The sequence below is a fragment of the Tinamus guttatus genome, unplaced genomic scaffold (assembly GCF_059628265.1).
Source record: "Tinamus guttatus ecotype Peru unplaced genomic scaffold, ASM5962826v1 Tinamus_guttatus_pri_ptg000010l, whole genome shotgun sequence".
NCBI lineage: Eukaryota > Metazoa > Chordata > Aves > Tinamiformes > Tinamidae > Tinamus > Tinamus guttatus.
Genome location: NW_028288544.1, coordinates 5243830 through 5265927, shown reverse-complemented (window position 1 = coordinate 5265927; position 22098 = coordinate 5243830).

The window sequence follows — 22098 nt, the reverse complement described above, 5'->3', positions numbered from 1 at the left end:
CACATGACAGTAACACAATAGGTAGAACATACTGTTTGGGATTGTATTGTCTTAAAGAGAAAAGCACTTCCATCATAGCAAGCAGGCTGTATTCCAGCTTTCAGTAAGTCTAAACACATTGGTAAGGCACATCCAACATTGTGAAAAAAAAAAAACAGGAATATAGCTATAATTGATCAGATTTTCCACTTACCATATGCAGAGCTTTTAGTATATTAATCCCCACTGATTTTCTGTAACCTGCAGTCATTCTGTAGACTTTGAATAAAATAGGTTTTTATATGTATTATGTATCCTTTCTGAGAACTTACATACACCTTTGAAACAAACTTGGTAGGCAAATGCAATGAGCCAGGAGTTTCTCTCAGAAACAAAGACTTTTGGGTGTCTGAAAGTTGCTTCTGACAATTGTCAATGGTGTATAGAGAGCCTGAGAACTGAAGTCACTCTGGAAAGCTGATTAGGAGGAGCTAAATAAAGTGCTGGTAGCTCCAGATAGAGGGAAATAATAAGAAAAAATCAGAAGCAGTGCTCTTCAGAAAGGAATAGGGAAAGGGAGAGGAAGCAGCACTTGAGAGTGAAGACTGGGAGAGGGTTAAGCCCAATATCCCTTAACAGGGTCAATTACAGGGGAAAATGAAGATGAGAGGAGTAAAATATCATGTGTTACCCCCACCACACACACACACACACACACCCCTACCTGCTGGTACAAAACAGGGTGGGTGGCATCCCAAGGAAGAAGGACTCTTCTACTGCGCATATTCTCACAGAACAGGAACTTCCAAAGCAGATCTAGAAATTCAAGCAGTTAAATTGATCTCAACTTTATTTAGTATTTGCATGGTATTCAGAATATTCAAATCGCAGCACAACACTGCATGGTACAACACCAGACTCAGAGCTGAAATCATGTTACCTGAGCTCCAGATCAAAACTTTAAACATAAGTAAAAGCATCACCTTTTTGATGCTTTTTGATGGATGGACAATCCTTAAATTGTGAATAATCCATGTGCTTATGTAATGTCATTTAAGTATTCTGCTGCTAAAAGAATACCTCTCTCTGAAAACATTTGCCATTTCTACCACAACATTTTGTGCTCAGAAACGGCACCAAGCATTTTGGTTGGAGTGGTTGCAGTCCTCCAGTTGTTCCTATCTGACCCTACTACCTAACATTTCTTATTGAACAAAGTTGCCTTCATAAAACTAATATCCTGCAGCATGTCACTCTATTCATTTCAGTGTCCCTTATCTTTTTTATTACCTACCAACTTTTCTGCCAAGACCTTTTCATGATTGATCTGTTACAACTTTATTAGAAACCGTTCACTTACATAAGGCTTAGGGACCACATTTACTCCTGATGTAATTAAAATGACCACAGTGGCTTCTTCCCCAAGGAAAAGAAATAGCTGTGTATATTTAGAATAAAAAATAAATTCCAAAATTACTCAGTTGTTTCAGTATCTTTTATGTTCCCTCTAGAGAGTTTGGATGTATCTCAAGAGAGGCATCCTTCAGCATCAGGAGATAACAACAGTAATTACTCTGGGATCTCTGAGTCAGTTAATTGGATTTAAAATATTCTCATCATGAATCCGGATCAGACCTGTTTTTGAATCACAGGTAGGTGGAAATGCTGGGATAGGAAACATGCAGGAAATAATAGCTAAATCCCCATTGCATTTTATTCATTACCTGTTGTTACAAAGAGAACATAAATCCTAAGGTAGAACCAAAGGTCACTCACAACTATAGTCTTTCTTCCTATGTCTGTCTTATCACACATTTCACTCTTCTGTTTCCCTCTTCACTGTTGTCTTGCATGCACCCTTTCTACCTCCTTCTGTCTCCAGTCTGTGAGAGGTTAGTTTATTACTCCATTCCAGAATTAAGTAATAGGTTTTCCTTTAACTTGTGTGTTGTGCTTACCTCTTCACCTTCTTATCCTCTGCTGTCTGCTCTTCATAATTACTGTTCTCTTTTTCCTTTCTGGAAATCAGCCATGAATCTGCCCAAGTTCAACTCCTTAAACTGTTTTCCACCTGCAACTCCAAACATTGCCAATTCCTCTTCATTGCATTACTTAACACTAGGACTGGCCCATAGGATTTTCATGAGAGAAGACTGTGACTAAGTTTTCTGACAAATGTGAGCTGTGAGAAGACAAATCCAAGAGGTCAGAAGGAACACTTTATCCTTCGTGGAAGCAAAGAAACTTGGACAGCTGTAAACTCTGCCTGATATTTTAGAATATTTTACACACTTAGTACACAGATCTAAGTATAAATATGCCCTTGAGGAGAGTATAGATAAATTTTAGGCCATACGTTACATTTTAAATGGGTATCATCTATTTAAATAACCTTTGCAAATGAAAAACTTCACTAATGGAAATACCCAGGAAAATAAGTTGGTTTGACTAAGAACATAGCAAAGAGAGGCGGCATGCTGGATTACAGTCCTGCACTCAATTCCCCTCCTGCCATGCTATAAAAATGTTCTCTTTGGAGAGCAAGAGTTAGTCAGAGCTCACTGCTGTGTCCCACTTCATGCTGGGCAGGGAGTTCTGCTCACTTCAAAGAGTTGCACCTGCAACTTCACTCCTCCAGCTATAAACATCTTGTGTGATGGTTTCACGGCCTCCAAAGGCAGTGTAGGGAAAATGTAAATAACCTGTGACCTCTTTGAAAACCAAACATAAAAATGTCAGCTGTAAGAATAAGTGTGTTTTGGTCTGTGCCATTCTGTGTTTATAAGGTGCCAAGGAAAGTAATTATCGTGGTCATGAAAAATGGGGTGCAAAGTGTCCTTTAGAGTCTGAAGCTGGGAAAACACAGAAGACAAAGCATCCTCTGCAAGACTGCTAGGTAAAAGGCAACCAAAGAAATATATTTCTGTAAACTTTGCCTTTCTGGGCCATCCTCATGCAACTAGAATGCAGTAGTACCATGTAATCATCACCAATTATCTTTGTAGAGGTGTTTATCAGAGAGCAAAAACATCAAACTCCATGTTAAGTATCGCACACATTTAGCAAGTTCTTAGGAAATCCTTAGTGCTTAGGAAGTGCTTAGTGCTAGTGAATCCTTAGTGCTTAGGAAGTCCTTAGTGCTAGTGAATCATTGCAGGCAGACCAGAGGTTGAAATTGTTTGCATAGGCCACCTGTCAATTAATTCTGAGGAAAAATAAAACACCTATTTGCAGGTAATTTGCCTGGGGATAGAGGAGATGATGGGAGGAGGAATTCAGTTTAAGGCATAAATAAGTACTCTGATACAAATAATCTGCTGAGTTGTTTCTGTACCTTATGATTTACTTTTCTCACTCATGCTGAACTGCTTTATTTCTACTATCTGCAGTCCATGAGAAAAGACACTTATTTCCAATTCCTTGTCTTTCCCTCTATAGAACATCAATGTTTAGAATTTCATTCCCACCTCATCCTTACGGACCATCAGTTCACACTCTATTCTTTAAAATCACACTCTATTCTTTAAAATGGGAAGGTGCAGAGGACAGTGAAGGTGTGCCAAGAGCATATTCTCTGAGCACAGGTTCTGCAAACTTGCAGGTGTAGCACAGCAAAATGTTAAGTTCTCAGCTGCATCCTTCCAACAGCATAAATTAATCCATCCTTTTTATCCCCTGGAAACCAACTGCAGAGTACTGCAATCTGCAGCCTCTTCTTCCACCCTGGGGATTTTTCCCTCCTTATTTGGACCAAAGAGGGAGACAATTTTGCCCATCTGTTTAAATGCAGTGCTGATTAATATGCTGTCAGGAACCCTGAAAATACATTGATATAAAGTAGCTGATGTGAAACTTGAGTTAGTTAATGAGTGCCTGTACATACCCCTGCATGACCACATGTTGAAATGAGCCTGTATGCATGGGTGCCAATATGGGGTTCTTCCTTGAAGCAAAGGAGAGGGATGCCCTGTCAAAGAAGGGCAGCTGAGACCGTAGCTAGGTCAGACTGCTCCTTTTGCACCACCAGGAGCTGGCATGGCAACAGCAGTACCTTTCTATGATAAGTATTTAGATTTGTCATGTCTACACTCACTGATGTAGGAATTATGGAAATGGCACCAGGAGCAGTGATGGAAAGATAATTAAAAAATAATTAACAAGAATAATTTGCAAGGGGCCAAGGGACAAGAGCTTTTATTTCATCAGCTGTTGTGATTAAAATACTAGCAACAGTGCTGTAAAAGTATCCTTAAAAGAGAGAAAGAGAGAAGGTAATGCACAGAATGGGTAATTACCAATTACTTCCTTTTGTTCTTTTGTCAGACTAACTTGTATGACCAGTAGTTTACTCTAAGACAAGTAGTTAACAAATCATCTTCCCCTCCATCCCCACTCTGTAGAGTAACTCTGGCAGCATGTTGATATCTGATAGAGAACTCAGTTGCACAGATAAAAGGAAAGAATCAGCAGAAGCAGCGACTCACCACACTTTAATGTCCCTGGATCAGTTATGGTGGAAAGGAGGAAATCCTGTTTCCTGTCAACTGCTCCACTCTCATTTGAAATGGTTTATAACTTTGTAAAAGAGGAGAAAAAAAGGAAAATGAGTTTTTGCATTTTTTGTAATATTTTGTGATTTGTTTTGATTTTTGAGACTAAGAAAGATTATACTCTGTCTGTAAGAGATACCTGCTATAAGGCTTGTTTTGAGCCTGTCACATCTTCTTAGCAGCTGATTATCTTCCTCTGGCAGAGGCAGCTTGCCTCCTTATCTAGTAGCTCCCTGCTGCTGGTTGCGCTTGTTGAGCTGTGCATAGCACCGATGGGCTGTCCAGTGGAGAATAAATCCCCCAATAAGAGAAGAAATCCCACTGAGCTTCTACACAGCCCTGGAAATGAGCTAGTATCTTCCATTTAAGTATGTTACCTGTTGTACCTTCTTATTTACAAGCCCTGTGGCCAGCATTGCAGATCTAGCCTGTGGATGGGAGCCGACAGTCAACCTTATCGTGCTCCGAAGGACATGCTTACTCTGGCTTAGAAGGGGAGCTTTTTTTCTCAGGGTAGTTCCAAGCCCCAAGCTTGCTGTCTTTCCTTCAGGATACATGGACATCTGGCTCCCCGTAGCTCCTTCTTCTTCTGACATTGCCTTTGTATTTGGCCTCTGCTAGAAATGTGATTAAATGGTACAGGTAGCAAAATGCTTCAGATGTAGAAGAACTAATCAAAACATAAACCAGAGAAGAAGCCTTCTGTTATTAAAATACCACCTAAAGAAAGAACAGAAATCCTAGGTCAGCATTTGAGCTGAAAATTTAATGCCAGATTTCCAGGCCAGTACAACACGAGCTCGTTTCTGGGAAGTATCCAAGGCTTTGAATACTTTTTTAGACCTTTCAAGTTCAGCAGTATCAATGGCTGTAGGAAACATGCAAATCAAGTGCCATATGTGAATTCAAAATTAAAAACTATAGAGAACAATGTGGAAATACACATTCCAGATGCATATCTTGCGTTTCTGCTTGGATGCTAACAGAACAGCAGCTCTCAGGATTTTGCCAGGTTCCCCTATTGTGATTCTATCCTCTCTTCTAAGCAATTCACTATGTAAATGATGACAGGACAGTTAAGCTCGGTGATTATTAAATACTTCCGACTGCTCAGTACATTTTCATTTTCATCATGTGAGGCTTTCAAATTCTGCATTTTTATCTGTACTTCTTTTCAGTCATTGCTAAGTGCTTCTCACCCATCCTAACAAACCTCTCTTATGCAAGTTTGATCTTCCTGCTGTCACAAGTACTACACAATATAAAAGCCGGGCTTCTAACAATTGAGTGTATCTAGCCAGATTCATATTCAGTTTTTTTATCCCCTAGTCCCATTCTCTTCAGCACAAGGAGTAGGAACTAGGTACCTGGGAGAGTATGAACAGCCAAGGTCTTACCTCTACCCAAGTCTCTACATGGGAAAGTCTTACAATCACAGGGAGGTTTCCCCAGTGACTCCAGAATGCAATACATATCAATCAAATAAATTATCAGCAAGTACTCAGGAGCGATCATATCACTCCTGCAGATTGCACCTGACCCAAGCAAGGTTAATTGCTATACTTTGTCTCTATACACACAGGCCTTGCATTAACAACCATTTCCAAAGGAAAACATGAGACTCAAAGTCCCAATTTTACAAATCGGCTGTGCTGATTTCATGATGCTGTTTTTTTTTCCTTCCTCCTCTTCTTATGCAATCAATGAGATCTCCACTATACAAGGGAAATTTTCATATTAGTTCAGTATCACCAGTCATAAAACATAATGAATCCAAACATAGGTGACACAAGAACTGCTGTGACTGATAACGCCATTAAAAATCATCTTAAACCACAGCAAATCTATTCAATGCACTACTTCCAAAAATGTAAACTCTTCACACGCAGGAATAAATTAGAGTTCACAGATACTAGAAACAATAGGAAAATATTAAACATTAGCAAGCATTGCAAGGCCATCTTCTGAAGTAAGGAAGGCTCCAGAGTAACTTTTTTTATATGGGTTTATAAAATCCCTTGAAGGGCACAGCACTTTGACAGACACTCCTAGCACATGACACTGTCACCCTGCCTCAGACCCTGTTATACAGCTACAGTATCCTGACTGTCTTTACCCCTTTCAACCGGGAAGTCTGCCTTTCATCCAAAAGTCCTCTGCCTAGGAAAACCTACCAAAATACAGTTTTCCCATAGGGAAAGAAGGAAGAAAATCTACCTATTCTAACATTGACTTTGCTACACATATGAAAGAGATGAGAATATCAGACATTTTTCCTGTTTTTTCCTCAATCTCCCATGACAGTCATCCCTTGGAAGAATAATTTCAGGAGCTATAGAATAAAAAACTGCAAAGCGACAAAACACAATTTACAAATAGGTCTCTGTGGACCCAAACAAAAAAAAAAAAAACAGTTAAACACAAAATTTGTTGCTGTGTTAAGATGAACACAGGTGCCTTCAGCAGAGGAATAATCCTTCTAGTGCCATTATAATTTCTTAAAGGAAAAAAACAGCACGGCAGCCAAATACTGCTCTGTAGAAGCATTGCTTATTGTAAACTATTCAGATAGTAAACTATCCAAATTCTGTTACAATATGGTTTGTTGAGAGAACAAGAATTGTCAGGAATTGTATAAAGGTTTCTGCCTAAGGATTCAGAGATGTCAGATCTGCAGCAAAATAAGGAATAACATTTGGGCTGGAAGTTAGTGTGGAAACTTCAACTTGTACAGGAAAACAGGGTTCATGGTTTCGTGGCTCTTCTGCCAAAGAACAATCTCCAAGACACTGCACCAAGGCAGTGAACTCACAAACCAAAGCAAGCCTTCTCATAGTAATCTCTCTTATTATTACTTAAGAAAAAAAAAGTCTTTGTTATGCAATTTGTATCCAACTGAATCCTGTATTTTAGGAGAACAGAGATCTAGATAGCTCTGCAGCTTCAATGAGTCTTGTTTCCTGCTGCTTCAGACATAAAAATAACTTGATTTTTATTTACCAAAATATTTTATTTACCACAGCTGCCAGTGAATTTTGTCTAGCAAAAGCTGCTCCTCCTGCCCTGCTATTACAGTGGCTGTAGGAGCAGACAGAGCCAATGGAAGCGGTGGCCGGGCACCACCACCTCAATACTCAGTACTGCTGGGGCCTCCAAGAGAAGACAAGGCACGGTCATCTGGTGATGCTTCTACCTCTCTCACAGACTTGATGGAGAAGGCAAAGTTTTCGATTAACGGTAACAAAGTGAAACAAGCAAATCTCACCCTAGACTTTATTCTGAAAGGTTTTCTTCATAATTTTCCTTGACTTTTCAGCCTTCTTAGGTCAATGCTATAGCATGTTTCTCCCATATTATGTAGTGTGACTCCTTTATTTCCATGCAAATTGCCAGCTGAAGTTTCTGAAGCGGGAGCACTTTCCTCTTAGGAACAAATCTGTATCATCCAGCTGTGTTCAAGAATCAGGCAAACATTCATCAGATGATAACCTATGGTGACTATCCAGATGAAACATACTCAGTCCAATAACCTAAAGTGAAACCCTCTGTTTTCCATTACTTACTCTCTAGCATATCTGTTACACTAACAAAATTTCTTACAGTGCTGAACCCGAGAGTCAGAAAAGCCGCATACAAAGAACAGGTACCCACCACTGCGAGTAGAATAAGTAGATAAAAGTAGAATAACTATGCTACTTATTTTTTTTCTACACAACAGGATTAACTCCCTCAAGAATTTAGAAGTTGTACTTTAATTTTATTTTTGATTCTTTCAGCATCAGAGTCGACAGTGGTAATCTTCAGCAAGCCTAAGTTAATTAAGTTTTCGAGTCACATTGATACTTGTTTGTTCATCTCCCCATGGTACTGCAAAAATCTCCAGTCATTTTAGCACCTTTGAGGGGATACTGCCAAGAGAAAAAACATGTATCACCTAAGCATTTTGTAGGGAGCAAGCATTGTAAACAAGCGAGTAAAATCAACACAGTCCTGGGCTTTAGAAACACAATGTGGGATATAGAATTTTGGTTAAAAGGCTGCACAGATATTTACAGATGTACAGCAACTGTTCATTGATAATGCACAGAAACACATATAATAAGAAAGGGAAAAAGTAATCTGAAATTTTATTTAGAATTGCATTTTTCTGTATACTGACACTCTTGAGAAAGCAGCCTATTGTTATATAAAAAGGACCATATTGACCTCTTCTTGCTTTTGGCAGTTGGGCTGGCAATAACTGTCTCTTTTTATTAATACTGTTTTTATCTAGAGATGTAATGACCATCCTACATAGGTGAAATGAAAGACATTTATTTCATTTCTAACACCTCACTGGAGAGAAAAAAAAAAAATCAATGTATTGCACTAATTCGCTGAATAACTTCTTGCTGTTGAGGAGAAAGAACCCTCGAGGGCCAATCTTCTCACCTGGCATTCAGAAGCTAAATGCAAATTACTGTGCCTGGGATGTCGAATCTTACTGTAGAATGTACTGTAGTCTACAGCCCAAACGTGACCACCAGTGATGCTATTAATCATGGAGCAGTTCTTAGAGGGTAACCTAAGCCTTTCTTAGGGCACTAATCAGAAATTTCACAAAAAGTAATGAAAACCACGGAACAGCATTTGCAAACCCAAACAAGTGGTCAGATACTAGGCCTGCCTGGGTGAGCTCATGATGAGCTGGGACATTACCATCTCCAGGCACTAGCAGCAATTAATTGAATAGTTTAAAAAACAGTTTCTTTCCACTCACTCCTCCATAAAGGAACAGACATTTCCTGAATATTTTCAAACCAAGAATCTTATCTAAGACACATTAAAAGAAAAAAAAAAAAAGAGAGAGAAAGTAAAAAAAAGGGTGGGGACAGGTTACTTTTCCCCCTGGCTAGGGTTCTACAGTAGATGAACTCACATTCCTTTGGAAACTAAGGTCATGCCTATACTGCAGCAGCAGGAAGCATAACCAAAATACCCAACTTAGCTTCCTCAGAGTACTGCCAGCTGCAGAGATACAAGCAACTGTGTTTCTCAATGCAGGTTAGGAAATCCATACGGAAAACTTAGAAAACAACTGAACGGCTCTAGCAACCTTCACTAAGCTTTGTACTGCTGTAACACAATGCTGATAACGCTAATTTAAAGATAGCTCAAGTCTTGCCTGAAGGACAACTGTCCAGATAGTCCACATAGTTGGAAACTGTCCAAATTCATCTGAAGGAATAATCTGAGTTAACAGCAGTCAAAAACTAATTTCAAATTCACATCTCAAGTGCCAAGTGGCTAGGGACTGCTCTGAGCCTCCTTATGTTTTTTCAGAGGAAAATGCCAAGCCAGTTTGTCATGCCACAGACTTGTCTATCTCTGATCTCTGAAGCTGGTGAGTTGAAGAGGGAGCTAAGAGACTCACAAAGCAGGGACAGCAGCTCTCTAAGCCTGCTGAGCACAAACTAGCTTGCCAAATAAAATACCTCTGAAAGGAAAAGATTGCACAAAATGAGAAATGTTACCAGTACTTTTGAAAGTACTATTCTTAATTTCTTGGAGCTCTAATCTATGTTCATGAAGACGACTGGGATGTGGGAGAGTTAGAGCACAAGGGCAGTGCCCTGATTGCTCATTTGGCTGGGACTAATTACACACCAAGCATGGCTCAGGCTGTCCCCGTGCACAAAGCTTTGCTGCCACCACAGCATCCCCTGTAAGGCCAAGTTTGCAGCCTGTGGGAAAAGAGCAAACAGATTCGACTACTTGACTAGCTCAGCTTCAGTAAGCTTCTATTAACACGTGGATTTGGGCTTCTGATACATTGTCAGGTGTCATTAACTCATAGGTCTTTTTCAGCCACAGGAAGGAACATTTCCTTCTGGGTATGGCGGTTGTGGATCCCAGTTCAGGAATGAGATGCTTTTCCTTCTCTAGTCCAACTTGATCCAGGGCAACACACCCAGTTCTGGGTCTCAGGAAGTTCTCAGTAGGGTATGCTTCTCCAGAGAGTTTCCACCATTCCTATTACACAAGCATCACTGCTGTCTTCTCTGCATAGCTAACTGGCTTTAGTCCTGGTAATTTTGGATCACAGTTTGAGTCAAAAATGTCACACTGCTTCATAAGAACCAAATACCATATGGGAATGCAGTCATAAAAATGCAGCCTGTAAGACATATGAAGTAATGCTGCTCCTCTGCTTAATGCTGATAAAGTCACCACAGGAACACCATATTTCAGAGGTCATTCCAGAGGAAAGGTGTTGAATAACTGTAAACTCTAAAGAGCAGCCACAAAAGTAACATAAATGGGTAGAAAGCATGAATGAACTATGGTTGCTTAAGCTAAAAAAGTGATTGAGTAGCCTCAAACATGTAAGAAGTTGCCAAAAAAAAAAAAAAAAAAGAACAAACTACCCTCCTTGTTTATGGTAGGGAGCAAGGTAAGTTACAGTAGTAGCAAGAAATAATGACAATGTAAGCTGTAGCAAGAAAAATTCAGGTTAAACCTCAAAAAAAAAATCCAAAAACTGTTGGCATACCGGTGGCTTATCCTGTTTCATACAGTAGGTGGATGAGCCATTAACCCGAGTCTTCTCTGAGGCCTGTGCTTCTGGATTATGTGATTCGAGTGATCCACAGACAGGAAGAAATTAACACCATTTTCTTCTGAGAGTTGAAGATCTTGAGCTACAGGTGGCAATGGAGATGCTGAGCAGCTCTTCAAAGGAATTCAGCACAGGCTCCAAGGCCTGAGAGAGTCATCATACACATTCCTACCACTACCATACACATGCAAACACATCCCCTATAACAGATAAAATGACATGAAATGAAACATTAGTTCTTATCTTACAAAGGTCAGTTGCTTAGAAATGTAGAAAATAAAAACATTTGTTATCAATAACTGGTCAAGGCACTCATGTTTATTCCTTTGTGCCACTTGCATTTTACATTTACAAAATAATCCTGGTGTTGGTCATGTATGCTATATACCAAAATTTGTTTACATAGCTACATTTAATTTTTAATGTATTATTAATTGGAGGCTGGAGAGTCAAGTACTGTGGCTCAATAATTTTATGAGGACCTAATAACATTTTAACTTGCACAGCAACAAATAAGAAGGTTAATTGAATCTCAAGCTTGAAGGCACAAATTGATTACCTGCAGAAGTTAGCAAGAAGGATCAGCACTACACAACTGACTAGATGCATAACATGGATTCACCCTTCTTACAGAACATCTTATGTTCAATATCACTATTCCTTCTATTTTGTCTCTTATTTGGGTTATTAAACATGCTGGTACCTTTCTGCCTTTTTTTTCATTCATGCATTTAAGAAATTTAACTCCACTCACAAAGACAAATGTGGAAACATAGAAGATGTTTTTCCAGATCTTACATGGAAAAATTGTCCTTTTGCTCTTGAAATATCAGAAAACTGTGTTTTTGGTAGCCTCATCCAGAATATAAACACTAATTATGATCATCATTCAAATCCACATAGTCAGATTTTGTCATTTATGTACTTCCCTCACTCAAGTATTTTAGGCTGTTCTGTTTTCACTCTAAAAGCTAACACTCAAATTAAATATTTTGCCCCCATCAAAGCCCCCCAAAATACTAGGTTAAAATATGTAATTCATTTTTCATCAGAACATCTTACAGGATTTGTTCCTTTACTTATATGTCACATCAATACAGTCTAAACATATTGTATTTACACTACTAAATGATAGAGAACTCCAAACAGTATTTTTCAATATTATTTGTGCCTAACATACCATGTCATTCATATCATCTTATACCCACAAATATAAATAGGTATGCTTTTATCTGTCCTCAGTCATTCACCCATCTCTGATTTTTCCTTATATGCTAAATTCTTCCAACTATTTTGGAGAGCTGCAGTGAATTTTTAGCAGGGATAGAAACACCTTCCAATAAGTTATGTCATCTTTGATCTATAGTTTACAATGTAACACACAAAAAACAAGAATATAAACAGTGAATTTTAGCTTTGATGGTTACAAACAAGAAGACATTCAAAGAAAACTACCAATCCACACACAGCTATCCAGTGAACCCAGGACCTCGGCTATAGTGACTGGTCTATTAGCCTTGCCAGTAGGATGAATTAAAATGAATTAAGATGGGCCAGCAGATCTGAGAACAGTTTGCATTAGTCACTTGTTACTAGTATAAAAAGGAAATTCCACCTTTTGCTTCTTCTTGTTCTGGTAACACTCAGAAATATCGGAACTTTTCAGTATACGGCCAACTCAAAGAGTACCTCACGTCAGGCCAGACATGCAAGTAAGAGGAAAAGCTTGCTCCAGTGGACTTTGGCTCAAGCTTTTCAAAAGAAGAAGCAAATTCCTATTAAAACTTTTTAATCAAGTTGGGATGGCACATGGCAGGGGGTAGGGTGAGATGGGTGCTTAAAAATTCAACATTACCTACTATTCAAAACCAAGTTTATTTTCCAGCATCTCCATTCTTGCTGTTGCACTTGGCATTGCATCAGACTTCGAACTAGTTGCAGTGAGGTAGGAAATAAAGTCAGAAGCAAAGGTAGGGTGGGACGTAGAACAGGAAAGCAACAATTGGCCGTGGGAAAAGCTGGCAAAAAAAAGCCATTTATTGAAAGCTGTAGGAGAGGTGACAGTACCAGTAGGGGCAGCAGGGTCTTAAAAATAAATAAGTTGCTAACTTGTACAATTAGCAAGAGGAGCAGCAGCACTATGGGAGCTGCAGAGGTGACAGACTATAGTGTCTGAGAACCAAGGTGGGAGTTAGGACAAATACTGGTAAATAACAACAACACAAGATATAATTTGACATGCCATTACGAAATTTTATGAATACACTATTCCACTCCTTGTAAAAATATTATGAGTGCTAACAAAAAATTCAATTAAATTATAAGCGTTTCGCTCCAATTATTCCTTTTAACACCATAAAACTACACATGAAAAAAACCTTTTTTTTTTTTGATGTATGCGTAAACTAATATGATGGTGCAACAGAAAATTCACACCAAGATACTTCACTTTGTTCTATAACAAACAGTGCCTGTTTTACAAATTGTAAGTTTGTGTCAAAAAAACATCTAGACAGGTGCACAAGAAACAAATCTCAGATAGGTAGAGAGGTAAGCAGGACAGCTTAATAAAATTAACCTACTGTTACTTAGCTTTCCTACAAAAATGTGGCAAACTGCTAGTGATTTTTGCCATTTTGTGTGTCTATTGTACAGTACTTTCTCACTCACATCCAGTGGGGAAAATTTCTGTGCCTGTCAATAACTTAGTGGTGTCTCAATTGGTTCGGATATGATATTTTTCAGGCACATACAGATGAAAGATCCTGTGATCTTCCTAGCAGCAGCTCCCTGTGCGTTTACACAGCAGGGAAGTTAAATACTAAAAGTATGTACCAAAATAAAGTTAAATACTAAAAGTATGTACCAAAATAAATATGATTATTAGCCTTGCCGTTGTAAAAAAGAAATTACTCACAAGTGAGATCAGTACAAATCTGCATAGGACAATTTTTAAATCAGAATAAAGATTTGTACAGAGCTAAAATAGCAAACAAATATATAATGGGAAATAGTAAACTATCACTATTATGTGGGAGGAAGGTCTGACATTAAGGATTTTCTTTCTCTAAATATTTGTCAGTTGTGTAGTGACTAACCTTAAAATACCAAAACAACAGTTAAATTCTTATATCAGAAAGAATAGGCACTGGCATAAGACTGATTACTAGGAGGTATGCAGATAGTCAGAGACCGACTGAGGTAACGGCACAGTCGTAATGAATGTACCCAGTAGAAATACTCTGGCATTCCAAAACTAGGCATTTTAAGTAATAACAGAATTTATATCTAACAGAGTGTAGAATGGGTCTTGCCCTCTCCCCTTAAACACTGAATCTTTGCAGCCAGTCTAATTATCAGATAACTCTGCTTTAGCTTCCAAATCATTTAGTAGTTTCAATGGTAATATTGCACTTGCTTTACTTTTCAAAGAGTAACACTCTGCTTAGTGACTTTACATGCAAAGCATTAAAACGGAGAGGATATGGTCTCCTGTGGCAATACCAAAAATCAGCTTTTCCTCTCCTTTCTCACATTCTATGTGTAATCAGTAATCGATCTCACTGCATATCACAATTTAGAACAGTATTTTATACAAACGTGATTAAAATGGCACAAGTTGGGAGGAGAAGGAAGAAGAAAAGCAAAACGAATGTGCAATTGCCAGAGGAAAATTCATTAATCTTGATGGGAGTTTGGGGAAGTTGCATTCTAATGCATCTGGACTTTCCTTTTGATGTCTGATGCACGCTGAAACTTTCATCATCCATTTACCAACAGCTGCCTAGAGAATGCAAGAACTTCCATCCAGGGCACGTACCAAGTTTTCTGTGTGTGGAAACCAAGTGAGAGAGGTCAGTGAAAGAAACCTAAGGAAATGAGATGGAAATTTGCTAAACAACCACCTAATCTTAATGTAAAGCTAGGATGTGGCTGGGGCTTGTTGTCAGACAGCGAACTTGAGAAATTCCTGAGCTGAGTAATATGGGCTTTGTTTTTATTATTTTTTGTTTGTATTATTGAACAGCAAATGTTCAGTTGAGGTTCTCTAGTTATATTCAGTATATTAGCATGTGGACACTTCACAAAAAGTGTAATGCATTTTGGCTTGCTTTCCTGGCTTTTCATTAGTCAAAGAGTGGGTGGAACAAAACAACAGTTTACATTACAGATGACAGTACACAGTAACAGAAGTGATGGAGCCGGAAAGGGAAGAGCATGGGATGTGGACCATGGTGAAGATGGAGCAAGAAGCTGCCCTTCTGCCAGTCTGTCAAATGCTTTAGCAAGTAGTATTTCTTGCCCTCTGTGAGCCTCTCTGAAAGAGGCAAGGTACCTGGTGCCAGTTGTAGTTAATCATTAATCAAACCTAAGTTCTTCTGACCAACAAGCCCAAAGTTGGGTTGCCCAAATACATTCTAGATATTGGTACAACAAAGCAGCTTTGGAAAAAGCATAGGAAAGTCAAAGATGACAAGCACAGCAACAGTGAGATCAGCCACCTGATCCCTTTGCATTCACAGGATGTCTGAGAAGACTAGCACAAAAAGTGAGTTTACAACCTTCTCTTGAATAAAAACCCAACGTTAACAAGCCAGGCACTGTGTCACACCAACCCGCATACATGCAGTACTGTGATTCCAGACAAAAAAAGAAAGCTTGGTTTTTCAACTATCAGTCCTGTCTGTGACTTCTTCTATGAATAAACTCCACACGACGTGGCCACCTCTGGCTTCCAACTTACTTGTCCTTATAGTCATTCATATTTGCTATGAACGCATTTATTTTCCTTGTCTTTGAAAACTCTAACATGAATACCTATTGCTTCTGGTTGACAGAAGTAGTGTGATACAAAGACAGAAAAGGTTGAGCTCCCTATCTTTCTAAAGGAACAGCCTTTTGATGCAAATAAATACCTAGGCAACTTAGCAGGATTTTTTTTTTCCTTCTCTGCAGCTAAGGAGCAATTTTGGCATTATAGTAGGGATTAATGGAAAAATCAGATACACTGGATTCACCTCTTATGCCACACCTCAATTCGTACTACTTATATTGTCGTACCAGAGCTTTTCCATTTGAATACATACTTCTCTAATGGACTGTGGTCTGTTCTGGTATCGCCCACTAAAAGGTCCAAAACATTACAAAACACTATGCAATGGATTTACAGGAAAAATTACAGTAGAATAAGTATGACACATGTTTAAAAATGGTACTTATGCAAAAGAGTTTATGGTAATACAGCTGTAGATGTATTAAATAACAACAGACAAATAATAAATTTAATTTTAAAAGCTCTATTTCAAATTCTACTGTCCATTTTTTCCTGCTTCAGTTCACAGCTTACTTCCCAGCCCTGAACTTCACAGCTTTCGTGACAGTCCAATCAGGAATCCATATTGGTTTCTCTGCCTGTGTTCTACTGTGTCTCTGCCCTACTGGCTAGTCCTGGATGCATCAGGAAAATCCCCTGTAGATAAATATTTCTACCTCATATGCCCACACAGGTTTTAGGTATTCCTGGAAAATAATGTGCATGCATACATAGCCCCTGGAGCAAGTGTTTGCATGCACATAGGTGCAAACACACTAACTGTTGCAGGTTGACTTATTTTATGTCAAGATTCAAACACACTCCTTTCTGTAACAACACGCTGTTGCTCTGGTATTTTGATCTTAAGACATTTTTAATACTAACAGCAAGGGTCACTTCAACACTGCAGCCATGGCCTCTTGTTTAACCCTGCATCTCAGTGACCCTCCCCTCTGCTTCTAATGGATACTGCTGTCTGAATTTCATGCATTCAGACTAGGCTCAGATCCGCATGCTTCACCTTAAAAACATCCATATTTCTTTCACTGACAGAGTGAAGAAATACAATGAAATGCAGACAGTCTGGGCTGATTTCCTCTCAGCTATTGCTCTTTGCAAAAGCTAGGAAGACCTTGGTCTGCCTCAGGTCCCTGTATAGACAACAGATGTCAGCTCTTTCAGAGGGATATTTACTCTATCTTAAAATCAGTGGGATACATCTTCTTGTGGAGGGTTTCTTCCTCCCTTTTGACTATAGAGGGATTTTCTACAAGTACTGTGGACTAGACAACAGGGAACAGAAGAGATGAAGCTACTTCCAAACTATTAAGCAACAGCTATACAGAACTCAGTTATACTTGATTTTAATTAAACCATTAATTCCTCTTAGCTTTACTGTTTTTAAGGCACATGCTAGTCACTGATCCATTCTGAGTACTACCACTATCCTTCCTCACATCTGGGTAGCACAGTCACACTGATTCCCAGGAAAGCAGCCAAGCCATGTCTGCATTCAGCATTTGCCAAGGCAAACTAATCTCTTGCCTACCTTTAACTTATTCCTCATTTGGAAGCCCAGTTGGAGCAACCAAGTCCTCAAATCTAATAAAAGCTCTGAAGTTATCACCAGGTTTTGCTGACTTGCCCCAAACGTTTCCACATGCTCTGGGCTGCTCATCTTCTGCAAGTAGTACTGCAGAGGGAGCAAACCCTGGTGCTGAGGCTCAGGTCCTTCAGAAGGTAGCGACGGACACACACACAGCAGGAGCCTGGCTGCAAAGGTTGGATTCTTTGAGTAAGAGACCTAACTACATGGGCAAGCTAATGACCTCAGGAAAGAGATCTGACAGGCCATTTAGGAATGTCAACAGAACATCCAAGAAAACAAATATTATTTTGGTTGATTCCATTAATCTTGGCCCAAATATTGCTTCCTAAGAGCCAGCACAATTCAGAATGGCAAGTACTTTATCCATGTGACAGAATAATAGGAAAATTGCCACTCAGGCTCAGAAAATGAGCCTTTTCCATTTTCTGACACCCATTTATCCAGAGGAAATCAAGCAATATATGAAATTACATAGGGCTTATCTTGAAAAAAAAAATCTTATTGAATCATACTTGTCAATACAGTTTTAACCTTCGAAAAATAATTTCTTTTGAAAAAAGAGCCATATTGTCTTTTGCAAGAGCAGTTCTTGTACTGACCCATAGAAATATTCCAAAGAGTTATTTCATACTGCAGTATTTAAAGTTGTCTAAAATGGGATCTCACCCCTGCCTCTAGCAATTTGCCAGTTCAAAAATGACATTTTACCTAAGTACTATAACAGCAAACATTAGCAATTAACTAGTGATTAGCAACAAAATATTCAAGTTACCATCTACATTTAACAAATCAAAATCTGAATAACTCCCTACATGAGAGCATAATAAATAACTTTCCTGAACAATCCTAGCATCTAGGGATATAATTTCATTTTCTTGTAGGACAGAGCATTTATAATCTTTACTTTTTAAGTTACCTAAAGAATAAATCACAGGCAGTATAGAAAAGGTAACCCAAAACCAGAAAATGTACAGAATGCAATATATGCTTAAGATTGCCCAGAATAAAGATTAGAATAGTCTTAGACATTCTCCTGGTAACACATTTTTGATTTTATTGAATTATTTGTCCAGTTTAATTCAAGCTAAGTGGCAACTCTTCCATTAATTCCCTTGGAGCTATCTATAATCTTATAGAAACTACTGTTATGAATTACTTCCAGTTATTTATCCTTGATATTCTTGGTTTCTTTTGCTCAGTTTTAGCCTATTATTTCAACGTTATCTTCATTCCATGCCCTGCCAAGATATTCTTGTAAGGTAACTACAGCTACATAGAAATCTTTCACACAGATTTAAGCAGGCAAAAAGTCACTGAGTAAAAACTAGTGCAAGCTTCTTATGCACTACAAGAATCAATATAAGCAGTCTCACAATACTAGATCTGATTGATTTATTCATCATGAATGAGATATCTGATGAAACTAGCCCGCTTTTTGTTCACAAAGCATTTGCAAACATGTGATTTTGGAGTCTTCTCCGTAAACTAGAGTGTTTACCCTACAGTCAGAACTACAATTACAGTACATGTAATTCATGCTAGCTTTAAAATCAAGCCTGCACTGATATGGCAGTGAACCAATTGCTTATGAGCTGTAGAGGCCACAAGGGATTTGGTGCACTTAATGATGCAGCCAGTCTATCCCTCCCTGTTCCTCCACACCTGGGGATACCACTTTGTACTATCACTCCATACCAGCTGCAGAAATCAGAGTAGACACTTTAGAATTGCTTTTCATTTTCATGTTTTTATACATCATAACCACTTTCCTCTCTCCTTTTTCCTATAAGAAAGGCTAACACAAAGAGAAGAAAACTGTGTTCAGGAAGTTGAGGATTATGGGAAGTTTAATGCAAATGAAAAAAGCTTTCCACAGCGTCTTTTGGTTTTAGCAGTCTCCTGTATATACCTTGAAAAGAATGCATTTCTGACATGCTGCTTTTAATTTGCAATGATATCCTAACAAACAGATTCTATAGTCTTCTATAGGAAGATAAGGCAGACTGCTGAAGAAATGGAAAGACGACATCTAGCAGCTATTCATCTGTCATTCAGCTATTCAGAAAGTCAGCCCATCCCTTTCACCTCCCCTTTAACTATAGATATTATGTGGATATATATCCACATTGCTTCTAGAAATATACATCAGTTCAACTATTTGCTCAATTCACTCATACCTACAAGACAAGTTTCTGAAATCCTGCCATACAGATGAGCAGATAAGCCATTCCTACATCATTTCAGACTTGTGACTTTGAGCGTGTCTCCTCAGAAAAGTTGGAATTTGGTTCCTCTTGAGTAAAAGACAAAACAGAGTACAACAGTTCATGAAGTAATCTCAGGAACAGTTCATCTGAAATGCAGACTTTGCACTACTGATTGCTACTGAACTTAAGCATTAGCCACAAGATATTGATGAATCAATTAAGATCCAGTTGACTGCTTTAAACATTTTTAAAGTATATCTGAACAGAAGTCTAGGTCATGTTTCATCTCCCTCGCCTTATACAAAACTGTTCAAAGCACTCAGTCAGCAAGTTCTAGGAAAAAGCAGAATGTGGGGAACAAGGGGTTCACTGAATGGGAATTGCACACAATGACAGTGTCCGATGCTCTCATCTCTCCTCCCACCTCCTAGGCCGCTTTCCTTAGCGCTGCTTATTCCCTCAGTTCTGTGGTTCTCTTTGTCCTTTTCTCTAAGATTTATCCCTTCCCAGGTTTTATTCCTTCTACTCCTTTTTGATTGACCTTTCCTCCTTGTTATGAATTCTTTTCTTCAGCTCTCTGCCAAATCCCCACATCTCATCCCTCCTGTTCAATTAGGTCAGCCCTGTTGTCCATGCCAGCCAATGTCTCTCATACATTTTGCAATCACTGGCTGCTCTGTGTACTTGCAGCCAGTAACCACAGCTGCTCCTGTATGCTGGAGGATCCAAGCTGCTGCCAAGTCAGGGAGAAATACATTCTTGCTGACTATTGACATCTAAGACTTCACAAGCTCGCCCCCACCCCTCTGAGCTCAAAAACATCACAGTCAAGTCGGAGAAATATTGATCTCATCTCCAACTGTGGCCCACACCAGATGCTTCAGAGAAACAAGACACCCTGTATGGATAAATACGCCAAAAATTGTTGTGATCCCACGGACAAAGCCCACAGCTAAAAGAAGATGGAATGTCTCTCCTGGAAACAAGATCCAAAAGCTGACCCTTCCCAGAAATACATATCAGCAATATCAAGTTTGGAAAGAGCTCCTTCCTCTTGGAGGAAATAAAAGAAAAAAGGCCTCAATACTGCTATTCAGAGACATAGCCTAAGTGAGAAGGATTTTGTTCATTTTGTTCAGTGATGACTTGCAGCAATGACTCCGACCTTGATTTTCATTTTGAACTACAAATTGATCTTCTCTGCAGCTTCCATTACTAGATATGCCTCTACTGTGCTATTTCTACCACACTATTTACTTTCTTTCTAAACTAAGAGAATATCTTCTGCTTGTTTTACACATCTAAATCACAAGAAAACACAGTCTTTTCCTCTTATATCACCTCACTTATCACCTACTTCTAGGTCTCCTTACCACATATTCCTGTTTCTTTATAAAAATGAGGCTACTAAAGGCACACACAGTTTTGCAGGCAATAAAGGACAATATATCACCATCATTTTTTGTTCTCTGTATTGTTCTTTTCATAAATTTGTTTTACATTTTATTTTTGGCCTGTTTTTACTTGTCCTCAGACATCCATGCAAAACTACTGGCAACTTTTTGTTATGAGGAAAACTAGTCTTTTAATCTCCCTTTGTCTTTAATTTGTAATCCATGATCACAGCACAGGTGAGCAGCTTTTATCATAGGCACAGTTAAATCTCCTCAGCATTAATAAATAAACAAAATAATGTTTCTTTATAAATTCAGCTTTCAGATCTTCCATGAGAAATCTCAGATGGTACCTCAATTTTTAAAATACCCAAACTTTTTGTCTTTCCAACTTCATTCCCATTCACTGAATTACCAAAAGAACTGAGTCATATCAACATGAACGGATACTGATGGAGTACTGCATTTGTAATTTTTTCAGAATTCATATTTCAAATACACTCTTGAATCTTCACATACTGCCACTCTCAGAGAAATGTTCTTTGCTCTCATCTAAAATAACAGAAGATTATATTTCTAATAACTTTTCTTGAAAAATATTATTTCCATAAGAAAGACAATTATCTATTCTGCCAGGTACCACAGATGAGATAAAGGAGTTAGTTGTTTAGACATAGCAGAACTCTTATATCCTCAGAGGCTCTCTGAATCTCTGCTTCTAGTCTCAATTTTCAAGAATATTGTGGATTTTATAACAAAATTCTTCTTCCTGCCTCAGCTTGATGCAGTCTCATTAAATGTTAAAATGCACAGAAGAGTGTCTTTTATTGTATATTCTATTAATCAGCCTTATTTTTTCAGTTGAAATAACTGATGGAGAATGATCGTGATTCTCCATCCCTGTATTTCAGCCTATACCCCTATATATCCAGACAGGCACTCTGAGGA